Below are 27334 nucleotides of genomic sequence, written 5' to 3' on the forward strand. Positions count from 1 at the left end.
GCGAGTCAGAGGATTCTCAAAAGGGGGTTACCTTAATCAAGCAAAAGGGAGGAGAAGGGAGAAGCGGAGAGGAGCCCAGTGGAAGACAGACGCAGCAAGAGGCGTCTCAGCCGGAACGGAGTAAAGGGGGTGGAGTCGTCAGCCTCTCGGAGGGAGCAGGATTAGGAGAGAACAGAGAAAGGGGGTTGGAGCAAGGTGTTCAGCCGGAAAGGGTGGAGAGCAGAACAAGGGGTGGTGTAGCGGTCGAAAGAAAGGTCAGCAGCAACGTACGCGCGCCAAGTTCAAACGTAGAGGCGCGCGGAAGTGGAGAGAGCTCAGGGGAGGAGCCCGGCCCTAAAGCCAGAAGGAGGGGGGAAGAGGCGGCAGAGGATTCAGCCTCAGGCGAGTCACGGAGAGAGGGAACCCAGGGGGGCAGGAAGACCCTGCGGAAAAGAAAGGAGAGGAAGAGGTGGTCTAGAGCCAGGCTATTAAGTTGGTGTGGAAGAGGGGAGGAGTCAGAGGGGACTTCAGCGGTCTAACGTGACAGACGTACGGCCACGATGCTGAACTGTACGAGAAGCAGAAATCTTCAATAAACTTTTCCCGTAAATAAACTGCAACGGAGTGAGGTCTCTTGTGAGCTGGGACCCGTCCTGGGTGGCCGTGACAGTAAGTCCCCTCTCAGAAAGCAAAAAATTTTTTTTTGCGAAGCTCACGAACGGGAGCAGCCATGAGCGCTGAGGAGCAGCTGGTTGCACTGCGGGATCAGGTTACCGCTCTCACATCGGCAGTCATTGCTTCGCAGAAGAAGAATGACGACTTGGAGAAGACGTGCCAGGATTTGCAGGCAAGGTGGGAACACGCGGACAGGGCGGGGGCCCCAGGTTCCAGAGCGGAGGGCATTGCGCTTGGACGGAGGGGGGGTGCCCTGGTTCCGCATTTTAATGGCAACTTGCAAGACTATCCCAATTTCAGAGCGGACGTCGTATATGCACTGCATTTACTCCGTCACGATTTTAAAGATGAGGAGGAGAAAGTGGGGTTCATTGTTTCGCACCTGCATGGGGAGGCCAGGGCTTGGCTACGCAATCTGTGGCGCGAAGATGGACCGGCCCGTCGCAATTCAACTGCGTTCATCAAAGCGATGGATTCTTGTTTTCAATCCTCTGTGGATGTGGACATTGCGCGCCGTCAAATGCACGGGCTGAGGCAGGGGAAAGCGACTGTGCGCCAATACCACTCTAAATTTTTTGCATTGCTCACCGCCTTAGATTGGCCAAAGGACAGTAAGCCGGTCAGAGATCTTTTTTGGGAGGGATTGAGCCCCCCCATCAAGGATGAGATCGCTAGGGGGGACAGACCCCAGACCCTAGAAGACGTGGTGCAACGGGCTTTAGCTATTGGAATTCGACATGAGGGACGTCCGTGGCACGAGGAGGACGGGCCCCAAGCGCGTGCGCAAGCGAGGACTCTCCCTTTTGTGCACAGGGATTTCAGCCGTGCGCACCCCTCGCCAATGGGGAAGGACAGCGAGGAGCCGATGGAGATTGGTGGTGCTAGGGCTCAGAAGCCATCCCAGAGCCCTGTCCCTGGTGCAGCCAAAGCGAAGCCTCCTAGAGGAACCAGGAAGTGTTACATCTGTGACAGTGCGCACCATATGGCGAAAGAGTGCCCCCAGAGGCTCCAGAAGCACACTGCAGCACTGGCAACTGTAACAGCAGAGGTGCAACCAGGGGAGCAGCTTCAGGGAAACGACAGTGCCTGGCTGGAAGCAGAGCTACTGGGGCTCAGCCAGGCGGATCTGTAGACAAGCCCCCAGCATCACTGCAGAGCGTGGACCCTTTGCCTCCCAGACCGGCAGTTCTGCTCACAGCAACACTCCAGTTGCCTGATGGGAGACTCCTCGAGGTTCCAATAACGATCGATTCGGGAAGCAACGCCGACTTCGTGGGACTGCAGTTCGTTAAGCAGCACAACATGGCGCTCCTGCCTGCAACGACGCCTCTAAACGTGGTCACGGTAGACGGCAGGAAGTTGCTGGGGGGGCAAGTGGTGCAGCAAACCCCTCCCATGATGATGCAGATTGGCAACCATCGAGAACTTATTAGTTTCAATGTCACCCACTTATCGGACACACCCATCGTGTTAGGCATGAGTTGGCTGGAGAGGCACAGTCCCGCGGTTGCGTGGTACCAGCGGCAGATCACCTTTTGTTCTTCGTATTGTGCTCAGCATTGCTTTCAGACCGATCAGGGAGGAGAAGCCGAGCAGCAGTTGCATCTGGGTATGGTGCAAACAGTGCCTCACAAGTACCAGGACTTCTTGGAGGTTTTCTGTGAGAAGGAAGCTGACAAGTTGCCGCCTCACAGACCTTACGACTGCGCGATTGATTTAGTGCCAGGGGCGCAACTGCCTGCTGCCAAGCTGTACTCCATGTCGGAGGACGAAATGCAAGAGCTTCGGGAGTTCATAGACCATAACCTCAAGCGCGGTTTCATCCAGGAATCTAAAGCAGCGGGAGGCAGCCCTGTTTTCTTTGTGAAGAAGAAAGACACGCCCCAAAAAAGGCTTATAGTGGATTACAGGTTCATAAACAGCTTGACTAAGCCCAAAGCTTTCCCCATGCCCAAGATTGACGACCTTTTAGCGACCGTCAGGAGGGGCAAGATTTTCACCAAGCTGGACCTACGTGGAGCTTACAATCTCATCCGCATCCGGAAAGGAGATGAGTGGAAGACCGCCATGTTCACCCCTCTGGGCACATACGAATACAGAGTCATGCCTTTCGGTCTCCAAAATGGCAGCCACGTTTTTCAAGCATTTATGCACCACGTGCTAGCAGGTCTCCTCTACAAGAAGTGTGTCTGCTTTCTCGACGATATCCTGATTTTCTCGGAATCGCCGGAGGATCACGATAAGGACGTGAGGGAGGTCCTGCAGAGGCTGAAGGACCACAGGCTGTACGCCAAGTTGGAAAAATGCCAGTTTGATGTCAGAGAGGTTGATTTCCTTGGCTACAAGTTGTCCGACGAGGGACTGGCCATGGACAGGGCTAAGGTTCAAGCGCTGTTGGACTGGAAAAGCCCTCGAAATCGGAAAGAGGTCCAGAGGTTCATCGGCTTTGCCAATTTTTACCGCAAGTTTATTAAAGGTTTTGCGAACGCGACGGCGGCTATCACTGACACCCTCAGTTCCAAGAAGAAGAAGTTCGTCTGGACCGAACAAGCGGAGCGGTCCTTCCGGACGCTTAAAGGTCTTTTCGCCTCCGAAGAGCAGCTGCTCCACGTGAATCCCGGCAGACCCATGCGGGTAGAGACCGATGCGTCAGACAGAGCGGTTGGGGCCGTTCTTTTGCAAGAGGATTCACAAGGCAACTGGAGACCGGGTGCGTTCTACTCCCGGAAGCTCAGCAAGACGGAGCGCAATTATACCATATGGGACAGGGAGTTGTTGGCCATTCATGCAGCTTTCAAAGCGTGGCGACACTTCTTAATAGGAGCCAAGCACACGGTGCAAGTCCGCACGGATCACAAGAACTTAGAGTATTGGCGGACGGCTAAGTTACAGACCCAGCGACACATGCGCTGGGCGGAGTTCTTTGCGGATTTCGACTTCAAAATAGAATACATCCCAGGAGACTCCAATGTTATTGCAGACGCGCTGTCCCGAAAGCCGCAATACTTGGAGGAAGCAGCTCCAATCGCAGCAAAGCACATTTTCGCACCGCAGGCGTGGACGTGCGCTACCATCGCAGTCGACCTGGACGCGGTGCGACGCGCGTTGCAAAGGGATCAGTTTGCACAGTCCAAGATGGAGGAGCTACGCGGAGGGTCGCGAGACAACGATGAGTTCCAATTGCAAGATGGACTTTTGACTCGTAAGGGTGCCCTTTACGTGCCCACCGACGATCTTCGAGCCAAGGTTCTGCAACAATTGCATGACGCCCCTAGTGCAGGCCATTTCGGCAAAGAGAAGACGATGGAGTTGGTGGCTAGAGACTTTTGGTGGCCCCAGATGAGAGGAGAGGTGGCGGACTACGTCGCCAGGTGTGATATCTGCCAGAGGTCCAAACCAGTGCACCAGAAGCAGGCGGGATTGCTAGAACCGCTGGAGACACCGCAGCAACCGTGGGAGAGGGTAGCGTTGGACTTTGTTACGGACCTGCCCAGCTCCAGAGGTAAGACGGCGGTGTTAGTGGTGGTGGACTTGTTCACCAAGATGGCGCATTTCATCCCTTGTGCCAAGGTGGCGACGGCAGAACAGACCGCAAAGCTCTTCATCGATCACGTCTTCAGAGTGCATGGACTTCCGCAGTCCGTCTTGTCCGACAGGGGGCGCCAGTTTGTTTCCACTTTCTGGCGAAAGCTTCTGGGCATCTTGCACGTCAAAATCAACCTGACATCGGCGAGACATCCACAAACCAACGGTCAAGCGGAGAGGGTCAACGCGATCATGCAGCAGTACCTGCGGTGCTACGCCAACCAGCGACCTGCGGCGTGGGTGGACTATCTGCCGATGGCTGAATTCGCCTACAACAACACGAAACACGCATCCACCGGGGTGACGCCTTTCTTCGCGAACAATGGCCGTCATCCCAGAACCTTCCCGAGATTTGCGGCACCAGGGGGGGGGGGCCTCAAGATGCCGACCAGTTTGCAGCGGAGTTGCAAGAGGTGCACGAGGAGCTGCGGAGACATTTGGAGCTGGCAAAACAGGCGTATAAGGTGCAGGCCGATAAGCACAGGAGGGCGGGAGAGGACATCCAGATTGGGGACTGGGTGTGGTTAGCAGCCCACGCGATGCCGGCCAGGTCATTGGCCAAGAAGAAGTTAGGACACAGGCAGCTAGGGCCATATCAAGTTGAGGCTAAGATCAATCCGGTGGCTTTTCGTCTAGCCCTTCCGGAGGGTTCCAGGGTGCACCCGGTCTTTCATAGGTCGGTGCTCACTCCCTACAAAACCCCACACAGGTTTCAAGAGTCAGGAGCACTCCCAGAGCCACGTAGGAGGGCGCCTGAGGGGGGGGAATCGCCAAGACCAGAACCTCTTAACGAGGTCACAGAGATACTGGACTCGAGATGGGGGGAGGAGGGAGTTGAATATTTTCTAGCCAGGGAAGGCACTCCGGCCTCTGCCAATAGCTGGGTGCCGGGTTACGCGTTGGACGAACCCCTGTTGAAGGAGGAGTTCCATGCACTTTTTCCGCACAAGCCCATGCCCGAGGAGTATTTTGATGATTGGCTTTTCACGCCCACTTTGTCAGACAGCACGTTCGAGGGTTTCTCCTCACCCGAGGGCCATACGCCCGAAACAAGCCCGACCAGGGATCCGAGACTGGGGGGGGAGGAGACAGGCCCTTGTTGGTGGGTGGATCAGCCAAGGGAGGCATGGAGTCAGAGATGGATGGTAGGTCCTTGGCAGGCAGCGCCAGGAGAAGCAGTGATGGAGGAAGAGACTGTGAGGTCTGTGGGTGGGGAACCCGAATTCGAACACACATATACGGAGATGACAGAGGAGAACGTTGAAGTGGACAACTTGTATCCTGAACCGACCCCGGAAGAACCACGTTTTCCTCAACCTGCACCCGGCGAGCGGGAGGGGGGAAGGGGGGGCTTCGAGGGGGGGATGGATGTCAGGGTTTCTGGGAGAGAGGAGGAGATGACAGAGGAGACGGAGAGCGAGTGGGAGGAGGGGCAGAAGGATGAGGAAGAAGATGACGGAATTCTGAGGGAATCCACGAGTCTGAGCAGCGAGTCAGAGGATTCTCAAAAGGGGGTTACCTTAATCAAGCAAAAGGGAGGAGAAGGGAGAAGCGGAGAGGAGCCCAGTGGAAGACAGACGCAGCAAGAGGCGTCTCAGCCGGAACGGAGTAAAGGGGGTGGAGTCGTCAGCCTCTCGGAGGGAGCAGGATTAGGAGAGAACAGAGAAAGGGGGTTGGAGCAAGGTGTTCAGCCGGAAAGGGTGGAGAGCAGAACAAGGGGTGGTGTAGCGGTCGAAAGAAAGGTCAGCAGCAACGTACGCGCGCCAAGTTCAAACGTAGAGGCGCGCGGAAGTGGAGAGAGCTCAGGGGAGGAGCCCGGCCCTAAAGCCAGAAGGAGGGGGGAAGAGGCGGCAGAGGATTCAGCCTCAGGCGAGTCACGGAGAGAGGGAACCCAGGGGGGCAGGAAGACCCTGCGGAAAAGAAAGGAGAGGAAGAGGTGGTCTAGAGCCAGGCTATTAAGTTGGTGTGGAAGAGGGGAGGAGTCAGAGGGGACTTCAGCGGTCTAACGTGACAGACGTACGGCCACGATGCTGAACTGTACGAGAAGCAGAAATCTTCAATAAACTTTTCCCGTAAATAAACTGCAACGGAGTGAGGTCTCTTGTGAGCTGGGACCCGTCCTGGGTGGCCGTGACAATACGGATTATAAAATATATGCAAAAATACTTGCAAACAGGTTAAAAACAGTCCTTAATGAGGTTATCAGTCATGATCAAGCCGGATTCCTTCCGGGCAGAAAGATGTGTAATAAAATGAGAATGGCCATTGACACAATAGAGTACTTAGATATGAACCTGGTAAAAAAAGCAACATTTCTATTCATTGACGCTGAAAAGGCCTTCGATAACGTGTCTTGGAAATTCCTAAAGAAAAAGTTGTAATTAATGGAAATGGGGGGAAAGTTTAGTAGAGGACTACAAGCAATATATGAAAGTCAAAAGGCTAATCTGATAATAAATAATGAATTATCAGAAGTTTTTCTATTAAGGAAAATGTGATCCAAAAAGAAATAGAGAAGGGAAAATGGATCAGATAAGAAAAGAAATAGAAGAAAACGAGAAAATATTGGCTCTGGAAAGTGGCAACTTAAATTGACAGAATATGCACAACTTGCAGACTTAACGTATAGAATAAGAAGAACATACGTTTAAAGAAGATTGGAAAACATTTATTGAATATATGAGAAATAATTTTGTAAACGTTGGCAGCATTAAGATAAATTCAACAGTGTAAATAAGTTTTGATGGATGCAATAATAGAATACTGAATGGTATAGTTTTTGTAAAATGTGCAGGGATTTATGATATGTAAAATGAAACATGGAAAGAGAAGAAGGGAAGTCATTGGTCTCTTAAGGATTTAAAATTGTAAAACAGAAAATTTGATAAAAATTATATATGCAACTTGGTAACCGAAGCAGGGAATGTTACAAAAGAAACAAGGAATTTAAAGGACACCCAATTTCAGGCCGGGGTGGAAAAGTGGGAGGAGCTACTTGTTTGGGGCACTATGTAGAAAGAATGAGCATCTGAAGCTATTGCGTCTGTAGAAAGACTCAGGACTGGCACGAAGAGGACAATTGTGCTGCGTTGGTAATATTTTTACAGAGACTCATACATCTGAGCTATAATGGACTTCTGACTTAGCCATAAGTAACTTCTGGGGATGAAAGTCATTCTGACACGATGCTTTAAATCAAAATAAAAAGGAGAGACACATTTATATTTTTGTGTCAGATTACAGCTGGATTAAGTCACCAGGTCACTCGTGCCTGGAGCCCACACTTCAAATCTTTCATATCTAAAATTCAGCCAGCAGGGGAAACTGCTTCCATCTGAGTACCTTTGATGTTCTGAACATTAATCTCTGGAGAACACTGCAAAACATGGTTTCTGCAAACAAAACGAACTCCTTTGCTCACACAACTTTGATGGCATGCCTTAAATTGAGCATTTAAGGTCTGTACTTATTAGGAAATTCTCCTTCATTGCTGATATTGGTCAAATCAGGCTGTAATCTTTTACCCACACCTGTGGGCAAAACCCAGTGGATCTTACTTCTAAGAAGACATTTTGTTTTGTTTTCTCGCAAAATTGCTTGCCTGCGCTAGGTTATTAGCATTCTAGCAATCACGGCGAAAATGTATTCTGCCAAGTTGCCAAGTTATGCGGAGATTATTTTTACAACAGCAAGAAGCGTCAAAATAAGCATCACTTCATCATCACCACGGAGCACTGATTGAAAGTATCACTTTAGGTGAGAAATCACAGGCCTAGCTCATTATCAGCTGGAGATGCGCATTAGCAGTATTGTTTCACATTAAAGCAATCTAGACAAAATAACAATGCATGTGACATGGCTGTAATTAAATCATACTCCAGGGTAGAGATAATAGCAAATTATAAAATGGCTTGGAAAAGTGGCAACAATTACTCTTGGGGGGTCCTTCTTTATGAGAGTTTATAGACTTTTAAGACTTGGCAGAAAAGTCTCAGTTTGAAATAACTGTGAAAGATCAAAGCAAACAAAGGATCTGACTCATTAGGCAGTTTTAGTCTTATCTGCCATAAATCTCTTTGTCAGAGTTACTACACTTGCAGCCTTAATCCTTTTCTGATGAAACCAGAGGATTTTATTTTTTTTGAAGACATAAATCATGACATTATCCCTCAGACCCCCACATGCAAGAAGTCATTCAATTACATACATCCAATTTGCATTTACAGTTAATTAATTTTGGTGAGTGAGCTGCAATTCAGAACACCAAAAAGAAATGCTTTGCCTCCTTCCACGCCCACCAGAAGTTCCAGGCCCCACCCACCACTGCTGCCACTGCTGCCGCCGCTGTGCTGGTCCCGTGGGTTAACCGTGAGGTGAGGTCCAATTACACTCTGAGGTTGAGGGTACAGTATGGAGGCAGTCTGTCAAAGCTGGAGCTGGGTCCAAGGCAGGGAGCCAGGTGAGGTCAGGAGCTCCAGCAGAACAGGGTGCAGGCAGGAACTGGCTACCAACAATGTTGCTCCCGCAACTTGGGACTGGGGCCGGCTGGCTTTTATCTGCCCCGAAGCATAGGGCGGCCCCGGTCCACAGGTGACTCGCCTCTCCTGGCCTGGAGGCGAGCACTCCTCCTGCAGGAACTTAGTTCCCTCCGCCTCTCTGCCCTGAGCCTCTGCAGCTCAGGAGAGGCTGGAGGGTTATCAGACCCAGAGGCAACCTCACCTTCCCCTGACGGGGCTGAGAGTGGAGCACCTGCAGGCAATGGGTCCTCCATCACCTCAGGAGCCAGAGGAGACTCAGCTGGTGCCTGCACCTGAGGATCCAGCACAGGTGAGGACCCTTCAGGCTCAAGCCCCAGCCCTGGCTCAACTGGTTCTGGAGGCTGGAAATCCTGTTCAGGCTGGGATTCCTCAGGTTCAACCTCCGAGTCCGAATCCCAGGCCATCACAGCCACAAAGGTGTTAAGACAGTGTGTTTGTGCAACAACCAAGTGCCTGGGCCCTGGGTGCTTCCAAAGTCTTGCCCTGTTGCAGGGCCGGGAAGCACAAAGGACTAAAAGAATGGGCACTTGCGTTTCCACCTAATCAGCCTTTTCTTAGGAACTGGGTGTCAGGGATGCGGGAGGGAATAGTAGAATTGTAGAGCTGGAACACAGCTCTAAGGGACGCAGGTGGCGCTGTGGGTTAAACCACAGAGCCTAGAGCTTGCCGATCAGAAGGTTGGCAGTTCGAATCCCTGCGATGGGGTGAGCTCCCGTTGCTCAGTCCCTGCTCCTGCCAACCTAGCAGTTCGAAAGCACGCCAGTGCAAGTAGATAAATAGGTATCGCTCCGGCGAGAAGGTAAACAGCATTTCCGTGCGCTGCTCTGGTTCGCCAGAAGCGGCTTAGTCATGCTGGCCACATGACCCGGAAGCTGTATGCCAGCTCCCTCGGCCAATAAAGCGATATGAGCTCCGCAACCCCAGAGTCGTCCGCGACTGGACCTAACAGTCAGGGGTCCCTTTACCTTTAGAGCTGGAAGGGACTGCAAGGACCATTGCAAGATTGGGGAGGGAACAGTGCTGGTACTGCATACCATAGAGTACCACCAGAAAAAAGCACTCGTGCATATGATGGCAGACTTAGTCACTGCTAACGCATCCCATTCACTTAAGTGGGACAGTCATATCTAAATTTTTGCTAGACTGTGCCCAGAGTATTTATCGCTTTACAAATGTGATAAAGCGGGAGCAGGGAGATTATGTCAGGCGACTCACTTACAGACTGATGTATCAATATCGTTCCATGGGATTTCTTCACCGGCAACTTAAATTAATCTATATCTGAGGAAGACTTTACAGGCTACCTTGGCTCTGCCATTTCATTGTGGGAAATTAAGCCCACCTAATAACACTTTCATAAGAGAGAGCAATGAATAAAGGCTCACGCTGAAAGGGAAGGGAAGGGAAGGCTCGGGAGAAAAGAGAAAAACTTGCAGGTAATAAAAAATTCCATACCGCATTGCTTCGAAAATATGAGAAAACAATTCAGTGCTTGTTCTTCGTAGGCTCTTCTCGGGAGACAAGCTTTTTGTAAATTACACTGTTCGGATGATATAAAAGTATTTCATGTAGCGGTAAGCTGGCAGCCATGCAAGAGCTGGCTTATTAATATTGCATGGTGCAAGGATAATTTAAGAAGCAAGTGCATTGTTGTCTAGCTTTAACGCTGTGTCACTTGCTAGCGCCTGTGACAAGTACTGAAACATACCGTGATACAGGAACAGCTGGCTCCGTCTTGCTAGGGTCAACAAAGAGACCTGTGCAACTTCAGGTCTTGTGGGCTCATATGTGTTGGCTCCCCATGTCACACTAAACTATGGCTTAGCAGTACATCTGAACAGGGCCTCAGTGCTACTGTCAGGCTGCTGCCAGTAACTCCCGGCCAGTTGCCCAGGAATGTACAAAGACAAGGAAATGAGTCAGACCGTCCGCTTTTTATTCAATATTTACGGAGAGAGGCTAGAGAACCCAGCCTCTTGGATAATGGCGTTTTCCTGTCTCTCCCACTCCCTCTTCGTCATTCTCATCGTCTCTCCTATAGGTGCTGCTGAGTGCCCTTTGCCTTTTGAGCTCTTTGCTCTCCTACTTTCTTTCTTTTTAAAAATATTTTTAATTATTTTTTTCAATAAATATAACAAAAATAAACAAAAACAACAACAAGCCAGAAGCCCTAGCAATGTGGCCCAATGGAGTGAAAAACCAAAGACTTTGATTCCACTTTGAGCCAGAAACTCTGTGCCACTTCCCATTTTACATTGAAATAGAACCTGCTGGCTTCTTTAGTCTGTGGTGTTTGCCTTCAGCCAGGCAAACACCACACGTCACCTCCGCAGCCTCTTGCGCCATTAGCAAGCAGTGATGAAAGGGAGATTTGAGAAGGACAGTTGTGGAGGCAAATGCAGCCGACATACATGTGTTGCCATCCAGCTGCCGAAGAGAGAGATTTGGCTGGTTTGCAATGTCCAAAACCACGACGATTACTTAATAATCCATCTCTTCTCTATTTCATTTCTTTTTTGACCACAGCCCTTTCTAAATTCTCTGCTTGGGGGGGGATGCACACACACACAGTGGTACCTCGGGTTACAAACGCTTCGGGTTACAAACACTTCAGGTTACAAACTCCACTAACCAGGAAGAGCCTACGAAGAACAAGCACTGAACGAATTAAGTTTGGAACCCGAGGAACCACTGTATATATGGTAAGGTAAAGGGGACCCCTGACCATTAGGTCCATTCGTGACCGACTCTGGGGTTGCAGCGCTCATCTCGCTTTACTGGCCAAGGGAGCCGGCATACAGCTTCCGGGTCATGTGGCCAGCATGACTAAGCCGCTTCTGGTGAACCAGAGCAGTGCACGGAAACACCGTTTACCTTCCCGCCGGAGCTGTACCTATTTATCTACTTTGATGTGCTTTTGAGCTGCTAGGTTGGCAGGAGCAGGGACCGAGCAATGGGAGCTCACCCCGTCACAGGGATTCGAACTGCCGACCTCCTGATTGGCAAGTCCTAGGCTCTGTATATATGGTAGCTGCGATCAAATACACTTAGCTCCTCCCTGGAGACGACAGATGTGTTTCCCCAAACTTTCGTTATCTTGCTCAAATTCAGCAGAACCAAATGAACATTTCCCCCAACATGCCGCAGTTCCAATGAGGCAATTTATCAACTGCCCAGCACTCTCTCACAATCGCCCGATCCTGAATTTCATAGTTATCTGTGGTGTCAGAAGCTGCTAATGGCCCATAAAATTTAGCAACTTCTCCATAAGCTGTTGGTTAATGAAAAATCGGTTAAATTGTTCACAGATCACTTGCAGCAGTGCCCTTTTGATTTGTTCTAGCATTGCCTTGGCAAAGGTTACATTAACTGAGAAGGAGGAGGAAAGAATATAGACAGGGTGGGAGAGGTTCTTTGCCCTCAAGAGATGCTTGGGTTATCATTATTATTTTATTTCTTGATGCTCTGCGTAGCTCTGAGTGTAACCAGGGGAAACCACCAAAATGTTGGAAATACGAGGGGAAAAACACAACAAGAATTTTGTTTGCATTTCCTTGTACAGACAGTATGGTGGCTCTGAAACATCTTTTCCCCCAAGGTAAACCAAACACAACCACTATCCTGTGCTGGAAAAACAAAGCATTTTCTTTAGTCCTGATAGCCATGCAAGTTTGCAATGAAAGCTAAAAGTCTCCAATAGAATTGAAGTGTCAACAAGCTACCTCATTTGCAAAGGATGCTGGCTCTAATTCAAGGGAGGACAGGGCAGAAAGTGGAGGCCCACAGTAGGTGGCGCTAGAGCCAAGGATGGGCAGAACCATCTCATTCTTGTTTTGTCCCCGTTCTCATCCCTGCTGAGTTCTACAGAGGGCTGAGCTTGGCGGGGCAGTGTCCCTCTGCTCTAATGAGCAAAATTCCCTTATACTGGGGCAGGAGAGCTGAAAGCAATGTCAATATACCTCTGGCAACCAATGCACTCCTTTGGTTTCAGATAGTACAGTGGGTTAAGAACTTAATTCGTTCCGGAGGTCCGTTCTTAACCTGAAACTTTTCTTAACCTGAGGTACCACTTTAGCTAATGGGGCCTCCCACTGCTGCCACACAATTTCTGTTCTCATCCTGAAGCAAAGTTCTTAACCCAAGGTACTATTTCTGGGTTAGCGGAGTCTGTCACCTGAAGCGTCTGTAACCTGAAGCGTGTGTAACCCAAGGTACCAACTGTACATGGGTCGATGGGTCTAAAAAGCCTGGGACACAAATTTTCACAGCCCTCTATGGTGGCTCATTTACCAGAAATAATGTCTTTAGTATTCACCCCCACACAAAAAGGTTTTGTATAAAAATTTCTCAACTACATAAATGTCATTATCACCAACAGTCTATTTCTTCTTTAGCTAAGAAACCCGTTTTATTTTGCTTTCCAGATGAGCATCTTAGTGCCTTATAGACATGGTGTTTAGGTGTGTTCATGCTGCTTTGGGAAAAACCACGACAGAAAATGGTTGTGCATGATTAGATTGATCACCATGGAAACTAAATGAGACCCAACCATTATGATGCAATAGCTGTTGTTGTTGTGAAGTGTGTGTAGCCTCTCCACTTTCCTTGCAGGTGGCCATGATGCGAGTTGTATCCTATCATCTAGCGACATTTAGAAAGGCACAGATCAGCTACCCCTGCTAAAATGGTCAGCATCAGCCCTTAGAATAGGGCATCAAAACAGACCATCAATGGAGAGGGCAGTTGATTAAGCTATTTTTAAGACTGCTCTTCTAAGCACACTGGAGAGGCCATGAGACTTTGTAAATATGCTTAGAATCACACTGCACATGTGTCTCCTATATATTGACTCAAATACAGACAGCTAACTTCATCACTTCCCAGCCCTTAGGCCCTGGTTGCACTCACACAAAATTATATAAATTCAGAAACTCTGGCCTTCTCCCCATTTATTTCCCTACTGTAGCTGAGCAACGATATTTATTTCACTTTTCTGAAGAGCACGGCACATACTGCGCCTTAGGCATCTTTACTCTGCTTTGAGAAAGGCCACAGTAGAAAACCATTTTATGTGAATCTTGGCTGTTGGAAAGTAAGACACTGTTTAGCTGGCAAAGTGCGGTAGAACTTGTTAAATTGTGGCGCAGTTGCCCTGGCAGCCCCTGTCATGGCCTAGAGGAGGTTTTGCCTTTTTGCAAATCAGTCAGTGACCAACAACAGGTGAAGACTGGCCACAGCTTTATTGACTAAAGGTAAAGGACCCCAGCAGTTAAGTCCAGTCGTGAATGACTCTGGGGTTGCAGTGCTCATCTTGCTTTACTGGCCAAGGGAGCCAACATTACTGTTTTTCCGGGTCATGTGGCCAGCATGACTAAGCCGCTTCTGGCGAAACCAGAGTAGTCACGGAAACGCCATTTACCTTCCCGCCGGAGCGGTATCTATTTATCTACTTGCACTTTGCTGTGCTTTCAAACTGCCAAGTTGGCAGGAGCTGGGACCGAACAACGGGAGCTCACCCAGTCCCAGGGATTCGAACTGCTGACCATCCGATCAGCAAGCCCAAGGCTCAGTGGTTTACACCACAGCACCACCCCGCATCAATTAACCCCATATGGCATTGGGTTAGGACTTGTTGGCCAAAAGGACTTCCAACCAAGTCTAACCCTCACCCCAGTGTGCCTATCCTGCATTGATGACCCAGCATGGTGCAAAACCATGCAGCTGGGACTACTGGCAACTTGTGATGGCTACTGGTCAGCCGGCCCCACTCAAGCTAGAACCAGTGACTGTTCACCTCTCATGGCCCCTTAAGGGGGTGTCTCTTTATACATATAACCCTACCCAATGCAATTTCAGCCAAGTTGTGACAACGAGACACCTAACAGTTCCACATGTTGATATCCCTGACCCCCCCCCCAGCCTTGCCGCTTAGAACCTGTTAAAAAGAGTATGACTGGCAGTTCTAATCCCATGAGTCACTATTATTCCTATTTTACATATGGCAAACTGAGGCTGAGTGATTGTTACTCTCTAGCACCAACAGGGGGCAAATACATGCATTATCTATCATCATACTCTTCAAGATGATAGGATGTGGCGCCCCTTGGCTTTTGCGAGAATCAAGGGTGTTTATAGAGATATTTGTCTAATATAAACTCACTTGGAACAAAGAGTTTTCAGCTTTGGATGCTGAGAAAGACTTCCAAGTCCACAGCTGGGTAACACCAACAAAAAATATATATCTAAAAAATGGGGAAAGTTTCCAAAGAGGGGGTTGAAACATTAGGCTCTATGTTGTAATCATGTGGTCAATGTGTAGACTCAGGTCCAAAATGGAGTTTGCAGGTAAAACGAATCCCTTCCAGGTGCTACAGACTGCACATCTAGGAATCTGAGTTGAAGAAGCAATCTCTCCTTTCCCCATTTCCACTTGTTGAGAAATCAAAGTCTGGCTTGTAATCCAGCTCCGTCCCAGGCCTAGGCAGACAGAGCAAAAGTAAAGGAAAATATGGTGGTCTTCAATTTAGGGGAGTTTTGTGGATAGTATTCTAGGTAGAAAAGAGTCAAATTGTGTAATATTACCGAGGGATTGCAGGTGTCTCCCTCAGACTGCAAAGTCCATTTTCAGGTGGCCAGAAATATTCTGCCTCTGGTTGCAGATTCTGGTCTAAATGGCTATTTTTGGTATTCTTCTAGACACTCCACTCTTCCTTGATGCATTTAGTTAAAATACTGGACTCATGGGAGTCACCCAAGGTCACAAACTGAGAACAAGTAAGAAAAGAAGACTGCAGCCCACCAAAGACCAGATCACTCAATTGACCCAGCAGTCAATATCCATTTTACAGAAGGTAACCTACCAATCAATAAATATTTATTGTTTGGGAGTACAAAAGAAAAGGTGTTTGAAACAAAGACATAAAACATGAGTAACTGACTTAGCCAGTTCTCGTTTAAAGTAAGAGTAATAGCTAAATAAAACCTTAGTAGAAACTTTCAGTGATCGCTCTTGAGGATATACGCTAATAAGGTAAAGGTAAAGGACCCCTGGACAGATTAAGTCCAGTCAAAGGCGATTATGAGGTTGTGGCGCTCATCTCGCTTTCAGGCTGAGGGAGCCAGTGTTTGTCCGCAGACAGCTTTCCGGGTCATGTGGCCAGCATGACTAAACTGCTTCAGGTGCAACGGGACACTGTGACAGAAACCAGAGTGCACGGAAATGCTGTTTACCTTCCTGCTGCAGTGGTGCCTATTTATCTACTTGCACTGGTGTGCTTTTGAACTGCTATGTTGGCAGGAGCTGGGACAGAGAAATGGGAGCTCACCACCATTGCACAGATTCGAACCGCTGACCTTCCAATCGACAAGCCCATGAGGCTCAGTGGTTTAGACCACAGTGCCACCAGCTCCAGTATGCTAATGATGCTGTGTGATAAGTGCCAAGGGAAACAGGCGTCCAGACTTGACTGCTACAGAGCGCTGAACGAGGGGCTACCCTTTGAGAAAAGTCCAACAACCGGCATCTTCATTTCACTACTGTCAATGTTGAGGGCAGAGGTGATTTGGAGCAGCAAAGCAGGAAATTGACAAGGCTGCGTAATCTTTGTCCCTCTGAAATTCTCCCCCTGGCTGTAGGGTGTGTCTGGAAGGATAAAGATAAAGTATAAAGGGCGGGGCATTTCATGAATTCCTGTGTATCATCATCATCATCACCACCACCACCACGTATTTATTTGTATGCCACTTTTCCACAAAATTGTGCCCCAAGTGGCTCACAAAATTTGTGTGATCAATTAAGTACAACAGTTAAAACAAAAAGTATATTAGAAACAATTAGAAATAATAATATTGAACAATAAAAAATAATAATAATCCATGCACATTTTATTTGAATGCGTAATTCAGTTCCACACTGTCCCCAGCTGCCCTCAATGTTTGAGAAGCTGTATATGAGACAGGGTTGTTGTGTTCTAGTGAAATATCCCAGTTTGGAAAGAGCACAAACTTGCAGCACTGATGTCACAAGAAACAAAAACTTGGATCAGTACAAGTAGCAAATGCTAAAGGGAGGAACTGGTGCTGTTTTGCATCGCAGGTGTAACAGGTAGCTAAGCAATAAGACACTTTAAAAAAACCTTAATGTCATTGTTACAGGTAAGCAGGGAGCTATTTCCAGTATTTTGGTTGAATGCCATTTTTGCCTTTAAAAAAAGAACCACACCACCAGAAAACTTTAGAAAGAGAACCGCTGTGCATCAGATATGGTTATTTTGCTTCAGGACTACAAAACTGTGAATATAGCTCCACTTACTGGCAAAAATCAGGAGGAGAAAATGTAACATCAAAAAGCCACATCTTCCTTTAATTAAGATTTCTTCACCATGTTTGGCTTTGGTACAGCCTAATACTGGTACAGTGGTACCACGGGTTACATATGCTTCAGGTTACAGGCACTTCAGGTTACAGACTCCCCTAACCCAGAAATAGTACCTTGCGTTAAGAACTTTACCTCAGGATGAGAACAGAAATCGCACAGTGGCAGCGGGAGGCCCCATTAGCTAAAGTGGTACCTCAGGTTAAGAACAGTTTCAGGTTAAGAATGGACCTCCAAAACGAATTAAGTTCTTAACAACTTTCGTTTCAAGTATTTTTTGAATCGAGAAAATATGTAATTAAAATTATTCCAGGAATCACAGATAAATCCTCCTGCCTGACTGCCGGGATCCGATTGGAAGTCTAGGACCACCTGAATATATGCCAATGTAGGAAATTCATGCCAATTTGGCGCCACCATTCTGCCAATGTCACCATGTGCAGGGGGTGGGAGAGAGATACAATTTGGTTTTCATTTTAATGAGACACTACCTGATTTGCAAGGGACAGGGGTGGCGCTGTGGGTTAAACCACAGAGCCTAGGACTTGCCAATCAGAAGGTCGGCAGTTCGAATCCCCGCGACGGGGTGAGCTCCTGTTGCTCGGTCCCTGCTCCTGCCAACCTAGCAGTTCGAAAGCTCGCCAAAGTGCAAGTAGATAAATAGGTACCTCTCCAGCGGGAAGGTAAACAGCGTTTCCGTGAGCTGCTCTGGTTCGCCTGAAGCGGCTTAGTCATGCTGGCCACATGACCCGGAAGCTGTACGCCGGCTCCCTCGGCCAATAAAGCAAGATGAGCGCCGCAACCCCAGAGTTGGTCACAACTGGACCTAATGGTCAGGGGTCCCTTTACCTTTACCTGATTTGCACCAGTGGCGTAGCTAGCCGCTCGGGTGCCCAGTGAGGCACAAGTGTCCTGCAGCCAGGGGCAGGGCATGCTGCGTGAAGCATCTCCACCGCCTTCCCCTCAGCTGTAGGGCAGCTGAGGGAGAGGATGTGGGCAGCTACAAGCCCCACGCTGCTGTTTCTCTTAGACAGAGATTGGTGGGGCAGTGCCCTCTTTGCCCCAAAGGACCAGCTTCCACTGTTAGCACCCCCTCTCCCAACACAAAGCTGGACAGCAGCATCCATCAGGTGCTAATTCAGAAGGACATAAGAAGAGTGCTGGATCAGAACAAAGACTATGTATCCCATCATCCTGCTCCCATGGTGGCCCATCAGTTGCCTCTGGGAAGCTCCAAAGCAGATCAGGAGTGAAAAACCACTTACCTGCCATTTGCCTCCCAGAAGCTGGTATTCAGCAGCATAGCGCCTCTGATAATTCAGATTTTTTTTTCTTTTTAAGGACTATATATCGGAACAATCTAAGCCCCGCTCCCCTGAATGCACATCTAGAATACAAGTTTTCAGGAGCTGTTACTGTCAGGAAATTGAAAATGAAGTTTTGCCTTCAGGGAAACTTTTGACAGCACGCTGTCAAAGACACATCCCTGCTAGGGCGATCTCTTGGCTACAGTGGAGTAGACGGTGGGATGTTGGGATTTTATCAGGAAGCAAAGGCAAATATGTGCCTTATGAAATGGAAATAGGAGGCTCCTATTTCAAATGTCAGTCCCAAGGTTTCCGCTGTAAGCATTTAATAAGGTGAATGCTAATTAAATTAGGGGGACTTAGTCTGTGGCACTTCTCTGGTTTAATATAGTCAAGTTTTCCCCTGTGCGCTGTTTTCTTCTGTGCTCAGCATTAATAAAGGTGCAGGAGCCCACTGAATCCTACCTTCCCATGCAAAATCTTGCAGCTGATCTTTCCCTGTTGCTTCCCACTTGCTGAGAGCTGTAGGGAAATAAAAAGCTGCGTACCCTGACTGCCAGTGGCTTTCAGGGTCTCAGACAGCTGTTTCCCCCATCTAGCTAAAAAGGTAAAGGACCCATGGATGGATTAAGTCCAGTCAAAGGCGACTCTGGGGTTGCGGCGCTCATCTCGCTTTCAGGCTGAGGGAGCCGGCATTCGTCCGCAGAGAGTTTTCTGGGTCATGTGGCCAGCATGACTAAACATCTTCTGGTGCAACGGGACACCGTGATGGAAACCAGAGTGCACGGAAACGCTGTTTACCTTCCTGCTGGAGCAGTACCGATTTATCTACTTGCACTGGTATGCTTTTGAACTGCTAGGATGGCAGGAGCTGGGACAGAGCAACGGGAGCTCACTCCGTCGCGGGGATTCGAACTGCCGACTTTCCAATCAGCAAACTCAAGAGGCTCAGTGGTTTAGATCACAGCGTCACCCGCATCCCTCTTCCCCAGGTCTACATGGATGCGCCAGGGGTTGAAAAAGGGACTTTTTTGCACACAAAGTGTATGCTCCGTCACTGAGCAGCATGACTGTTTTGAGCTCCTGCACGTGTCAAGGGCAAGGACTTGATTGCTGGCCAGGGCTTTTTGCTTGTTTGTTTCTTTGATGTCCGTACTTATTATTTATCATTCATCACTCATTGCCCCTTTCTGGGATATCACTGGTGTCCATATTTGTGATTCTCTGGCTAGAGAGTTGTTTATCTTTAAACTGGACAGCCCTTCAAATAGAGAACACCTATGTCTGTAAAGCAGGGCACATTTTGGCCACCCCACATTCCCGGGAGAGTAAGGCCTGATTTGGATCAGCATTCTGTTCTCACAGCAGCCAACCACATGCCCATGGGAAGCCACAACACAGGACCTACAAGTGCCACAATACCCTCCTGATTTATGATTAGCATGCATGTAAAGCGAGATGAGCGCCGCAACCCCAGCGTCATCCGCAATTGGACTTAACTGTCCGGGGTCCTTTAATTTACCTTTACCTTTAAGATCCCCTTTCCCACATTACCTGGGAAGACAGGTGAACTAATACCAGTGTACTGGAAGAAGCAAAGATCACCAGTGTTGAAGCAATGATTTTTCAACATCAACTTTGTTGGGCTGATTGTGTTCTGCGGATGCCTGATTATAATCTTCCAAAGCAACTACTCTATTCCCAACTTAAAAATGGAAAGCGTAATGCTGGTGGTCAACAAAAGAGGTTTAAAGACTCTCTCAAGGCAAATCTAAAAAGATGTGGTATAAACACCAACAATTGGGAAACACTAGCCTGCGAGCGCTCCAGTTGGAGAGCAGCCTTTACCAAAGGTGTCATGGGCTTTGAAGATGCTTGAACTCAGGACAAAAGGGAGAAACGTACTAAGAGGAAGGCACATTTGGCAAACCCTCACCGTGATCAACTCTTGCCTGGAAACCTATGTCCCCACTGTGGAAGGACGTATGGATCCAAAATTGGCCTCCACAGTCTTCTACGGACACGCTGTTAAAACCGTGTTTTTGGAAGACAATCTTACTCGGCTATGAGTGATCACCGAAAAAAAGGAAGAGAAGAAGCTCTCCTTGCCCATGTTCTGTCAATTCACAGGAGCTCCAGGGCCAGAACACTTCCCTCTCCACATACTGAAAATGTGTTTATGCGGTAGAAGTTCTTGTAAGCAGATCTTTTGAACAGAATAGAAGCTGAGCGTTGGCAAATTCCAGCAAGCATCATGGTGACAGCGCCATATTTTCGTCCCACAACAGGAATGAGAGTCTGCATGATTTGCATTCTTGATTTAGATTCGCCGTTTGAGAAAGTGAGTAGCTACAGCTGTAGCTGACGGAGGACAACCAATGCCAAGCCCCCAATTTCCAGGCAAACTCTTAATCGGCGGTTTTGTTACATGTGACTCAAAGAGTTCCTTTAACAGAGCGGGGACACTTGTGAAGGAAAGGCACAGCCGCCAAGCTCTGAAAGCAACATTACATTTGCTAAAAATGCAGAGAAGTGCTAATTATCGCTAAGGAGGGATGTGAAACAGATCACAACAATGGAATCATTCTATAGGCTGAACACAATCAGAAGAAAATGCCCCCAGGAAGACACATCATTAAGATTCCATCCCTGGAAGCCTGTCACATTAAACTGCCACATTGCTGAAAAATGACAACTAATGAGTCATTTGGAAATAACAACAAATACCAATGTCACAGTAAACTGAGAAGAGAGAAAGGAGATTGTGAACATCTTGCTTGAGAATCACAGCTATGGCCATAAGTGCTATTCCAGAAAGGGGCAGGGAGTTGTATACATTTGAAGGATTGTTTTGAGGAAGGCCAACAGCTGAAAGTTTTTCACTCAGTACATGGAGAGCCAGTGCAATGTATTGATGAAAATGTTGACCTAGTCTATGTGCAACCTTACTGACTGACCTTAGTCCAATCTAACCTGCCTTATAAGAGTGTTGTGAAGGTAGAGGGATATGTTCCACATGCCATCATGAGGTCTTCATAAGAAAAGTGGGGTAGAATATAATTAGTTAACAAAATAACCCATGAACGTCCCAGACAGATATTGTATTGTATTGTCCTGTTTTCCTATCTGCTGAACGAAACCCTTCAGCAGCACCCAACACAGGGGAAAATATGGGCACTGGACATGGAATCCAGCCAATGGTTGCTTCCCTTGCTGGCGCCAACTCACCCTTTCTTATTACACCAATATTCTGTGTTTTATATAACTCCATTGTTTCCATAGTACTTGCTACATTACAAGTGCTAATGTAATCCTGCTAATGTTTTCATCCGCTTACAGTGGTTTCCATTCTTTGTTAAAGTCCTGGTCTTGTTGGTTCCTGAGCTTTTCGGTCAGTTTTGCCATTTCAGCATAGTCCAACAGTTTGATGTGCCTTTCCTCTCTGGTAGGAACTTCATTTTCTTTCCATCTCTGGGCTAATAGCATCCAGGTGGCTGTCATCACATGCATAAAAATTATTTTCTGCTCCCTTGGAATATCAGCACCTACAATTCCTAATAGAAAAGCCTCTGGTTTGTTTTGATTTTTTACAAAAGTTAATTTAATTCCTCCCCCATCTCATTATATATCATTTCCCAGTTATATGGGACTGGCAGAGATGACTGGCAGAATCCGAGACCAGGGGAGAGAGACAGCGGAAGAAGATTGGAAGAAATTCAAGGACTATCTTAAGAAATATTGTAAAATTAATGAATGTTAGAATGACGTTGGTTTAGAAATTATGTGGTTTCCAGCTGTAATGGATAAGTAAAAAAAGAAAAGAGAGACTAAAAATTAAATGAAAAATAAGGGAAAGGATTTGCTGAATTAATAAATTAGAAATTGGAATACAGAAAGGGGAGGTATGAGGAAGTCGGGGAAGTAAGTTATAAGAAAATAAGGGACTGAAATTATACTTGTTTTTATTTTTGTTTGTTTGTTTGTATTATTGTATTGTTTAGTTTTGTTTTTATAAAATGTTTGAAACTTTAATAAAAATCTTATATATATATATATATATATATATATATATATATATATATATGCTTTCGTAGATTTTCACGGGTACAGGAATGCAGGTTTTGGTGTCCTCGGGTGTCTTCCCGTGTAAAAGTTGGGGTGTCTAGGCGACGTTTCGACGAGGTCTCACTCGTCATCTTCAGGCTGGTGCTTTCGGCTTCTTGTTACTGGAACAGAGCAGGATCTCAGTGTTTGAGTTCCTATAAATACTGTTGAGGGGGTGTGGTGTATAGCCTCCAATGTTCTGGGCCACACCTAATGACCCACCTAAGTGGTACTCAGGATATCACTCAAGAAATCACTCAAGATATCCCTCAAGTAATTAAGGAACAAAAGAAGAAAAGGCACACTAGCCTGGGAACTTCCTCTCTGCCCAGAACATTGGAGGCTATACACCACACCCCCTCAACAGTATTTATAGGAACTCAAACACTGAGATCCTGCTCTGTTCCAGTAACAAGAAGCCGAAAGCACCAGCCTGAAGATGACGAGTGAGACCTCGTCGAAACGTCGCCTAGACACCCCAACTTTTACACGGGAAGACACCCGAGGACACCAAAACCTGCATATATATATATATATATATATATATATATATATATATATATATATATATATCATTTCCCAGAATGCTATTATTACCTTACAAGACCACCACATACGATAAAAGGTGCTACAAATGAACATTTCTTATGCCCTCCACCACCGTGTGTGTGTGTGTGTGTGTGTGTGTGTGAGACAGAGACAACATTCATACTTAATGACTGAAAGGAACTAATGTCTCTCTCATCTTCTCCCTTCACATTTTCCACAACAGAAGCTTCAACTAGGCCCAAGCTGCTACTTGCTAATAAAGGTGTGAAACAAAGACCAGCACCTCACGACCCATTTTCCCAATTAGTCAAGGAACCAACTTCTGGCCCTGTCCTCTGGCTCAAATATTCCATCTGCAACTTACAGCCCTAAATTCAACCACTTGAGGGTTGACCATCATATCTACTACTGTGGGCAACAAAATGTTCTCCTTTCTTCTCTACTTCTAGGCAGAGTGAGGCAGACACCTGCCTCAGGTGGCTGATCTTGACAGTCACAATTGCCTCGATTTTGACAGCCAATTGCTAGTTATTTAATTTCTCATTATTGTATATTTATAGCCAAGGAAGAGGGGACACGCTTGCGGAATTTTCTTTGGATGCCAAAATGACCTGGCCAGCCTTGAATGCAAGTACTTTGACTCAGAGGGGAGTCATTTGCTGTGCCGCCTCAGGCAGAAAAATGTCTTGGGCTTGCCTCAAACTGATGTTGCATGTAGAAGTGAGGGGAGAGGGGAGAATAAGGCATGCGGCTGAGAGAAGGTCAGAGAGCTGCCCTTGTAAAATACCACCTCCCTCTCTGGTAAAACTCTGAGTCACAGCTGCACTCATGATCTTTGATGGCTGCGCCTGCCTCTGCAAACAAAAACGTTTCGGTACAAATCCTAACAGCCTTGTTTTCCGCACCAGAATGAAAAGAAAGTGAGAGGGGAATTGTTTTTATGCCTCGTGGGTGTTCAGAAACCTCAGTTCCTCAGTAAATCACACTGAAGGAAAAGAGTTAGTGAAGAAGAAATTTCGGGGGGAGGAAGGCAGGGGGGGTGAAGGAGGCTGAAAGAAATTGACAGCAGTACAAAAGCATTATATAGATAGATAGATAGATAGATAGATAGATAGATAGATAGATAGATAGATGATAGATAGATAGATAGATTCTTTATTGTCATTACACAAGTGCAACATTGCACAAGTGCAACGAAATTGGATGCCATCCCTTAAAAAACAACAAAAGCAAAACAACAACAACAACCAAACAAACCACATTCCAGCCACACCCACACCCACACCCATCAAACTCCCAGGTCACACTATCGAGTTACAGCATTCAAAAAGGCCACAGCTCTTGGATAGAAACTATTTTTCAGTCTATTTGTCCTTGACTTGATGTTTCTATATCTCCTGCCAGAAGGCAGTAGTGCAAACAGACTGTATCCCGGGTGAGATGAATCCTGCAGGATGTTGTTTGCTTTCCTAAGACAACGGGAACCGTACAGTTCTTCCAAAGATGGGAGAGGATGACCAATAATCCTTTGGGCTGTGGTTATGACCTTCTGGAGCACCTTCTTCTCCCTAGCTGTACAACTGGAGAACCAAGCACAAATACAGTATGTGAGAATGCTCTCTATGGAGCCTCGGTAGAAGGACACCAGCAGTCTCTCACTCAGATTGTTCTTCTTTAAAAGTCTGAGGAAATAAATTCTCTGCTGGGCCTTCTTCACCAGAGCAGTGGTATTTGCGCTCCAAGTCATGCCCTGATCGATAGTCACTCCCAAAAACCTGAATTCCGCCACCCTCTCCACCCGTTCCCCGTTGATATACAAGGGCTGAATGTCCGCCTTTTTTTTCCTGTAATCCACCACCAATTCCTTGGTCTTAGCCGTATTAAGAGCCAGATTGTTCTCTCCACACCAAACACAGAGCCGCTCCACCTCGTCCCGATAGGCGGACTCATCCCCTCCTGAAATGAGCCCCACCACCGTAGTGCCATCAGCAAACTTGATGATTTTGTTGCTGGAATAGATGGCTGTACAGTCATACGTATAGAGAGTATAGAGCAGGGGACTCAACACACAACCCTGTGGTGAGCCGGTGTTAAGGCTAAGGGCTTTGGACATATGTGACCCTACTCTAACCCTCTGAGAACGTTCTGACAAAAAATCCAAAACCCAGAGACAGGTGGAGTTGGAGAGTCCAATCGCCTCTAGCTTGGACACCAGTCTATGGGGGAGGATAGTGTTAAAAGCAGAGCTAAAATCCACAAACAGCAGCCTCACATAACTCCCCGGCTGCTCCAGATGGGACAGAGCAGCATGGAGAGTGGTGGTGATAGCGTCTTCTGTGGATCTATTTGCCCTGTATGCAAACTGGTAGTTGTCAAAAGTTGATGGAAGACAGTAGTCTTCAATGATGATTGGAGTAAGTGCAACTGGTCTGTAGTCATTCAAACTACTGATTGTGGGTTTTTTAGGCAGAGGAACAATAGTTGACGACTTCAGGCAGGGTGGGACAATAGACTGGTGTAAGGACTTGTTGAAGATCTTAGTAAAGACCCTCGCCAGCTGATCCGCACAGCCCTTCAACACCTTTCCAGTGATGCCATCGGGTCCAGCAGCCTTCCTCGGATTCACCATCCTCAATACCTGTCTCACCTCGTGCTCCTCTACAGTGAATGAGGGGCCCCTATGGGCTGGTGGCTGTAATACCGGCGTCTCAGGTGGCTCCTTCTCGAAGCGAGCAAAGAAGAGGTTAAGCTCCTCCGCCAGCAAAGGGTCACCGTCGACAGCACCAAGGTTAGGTTTGTAGTTGGTAATATGCTGAATCCCCTGCCACATCTGTCTTGTGTTGTTGCTCCTTAAATTATCCTCAATCCTCTGCCTATAATCCAGTTTTGCCCGTCGAATACTCCTCTTTTTTATATTCAGGATAAAAAGAGAACATGTCAGGGTAAGGGAAGAATTATCTAAGTGTATATATGTTTTATTACTCAGGGACGATATTGGGTCAGCAAACTTTTTGAGCAGGGGGCCGGTCCACTGTCCCTCAGACCTTGGGGGGGCGGACCATATTTTTTAGGGGAGGGGAATGAACGAATTCCTGTGCCCCACAAACCCAGAGATGCATTTTAAATAAAATCACACATTCTACTCATGTAAAAAACACACTGATTCCCAGACCATCCGCAGGTTGGATTTAGAAGGCAACTGGGCTGGATCCTTCCCCCAGGCCTTAGTTTGCCTACCCATGGATTAAATGGTATGCAGACCCTAGACTCTTTAATACTCTGAGGTAGTCTTTGGCAACCCAATAGCTTATGAGATTTTGGACTATGCACACCTTAAGCTGAGCATGTGAATGGCAGAAGCATGGATGGCATGCACAAGCCCACAGTTTATACATTTAATAAACAGTAATTCAATAAATAATAATAATAAGTCATAGAAATAGGCATTAAAACTATGTCACTATCCAGTCAGCAGAAAGATTCAAAACGGAAGTTCCAAAACAGTTTTCAAGGCAAAAGAATTACTTTCATCACAGGAACAAAATGTGCAATTTTCATGTTAGCGAAAGCAAGCCAGGCGGATTCACCATGTGGAGTTTTGGAAGCTGACGATGACCCCTGATCTGAAATCTACTTCCTTCTGAAAGAAAGAAGCAGAAGAACCTGAGAGAGAACCAAGACTGCAAAATGCTTCTAAAGTCCTTCCCAGAAGAATCAGGGAACTTGCTAAGGCTGCTTACTCAGCTTAACCCTTAAAGGAAAAGGTAAAGGGATCCCTGACCATTAGGTCCAGTCAGGACCGATTCTGGGGTTGCAGCACTCATCTCACTTTATTGGCCGAGGGAGCCGGCGTACAGCTTCCGGGTCATGTGGCCAGCATGACTAAGCCACCTCTGGAAAATCAGAGCAGCACATGGAAACACCATTTACCTTCCCGCTGGAGCAGTACCTATTTATCTACTTGCACTTTGACATGCTTTCGAACTGCTAGGTGGGCAGGAGCAGGGACCGAGCAACGGGAGCTCACCCCGTCACGAGTATTCGAACCGCCGACCTTCTGATTGGCAAGTCCTGGGCTCTGTGGTTTAACCCACAGCGCCACCCGAGGCAGAAACCATCCCACAAAAATTAGGTTAGCTTGCAGGGCCAGGTTGCAAAATGTTATGGATCCTCAGGTGAGCAAGTTTGCAAAGTTCTCCGCAAGCCCAGTTCTCTCAGATAGC

Source organism: Podarcis melisellensis, assembly GCF_964234715.1.
Source record: "Podarcis melisellensis genome assembly, chromosome: 10".
In the NCBI taxonomy this organism is placed as follows: Eukaryota; Metazoa; Chordata; class Lepidosauria; order Squamata; family Lacertidae; genus Podarcis; species Podarcis melisellensis.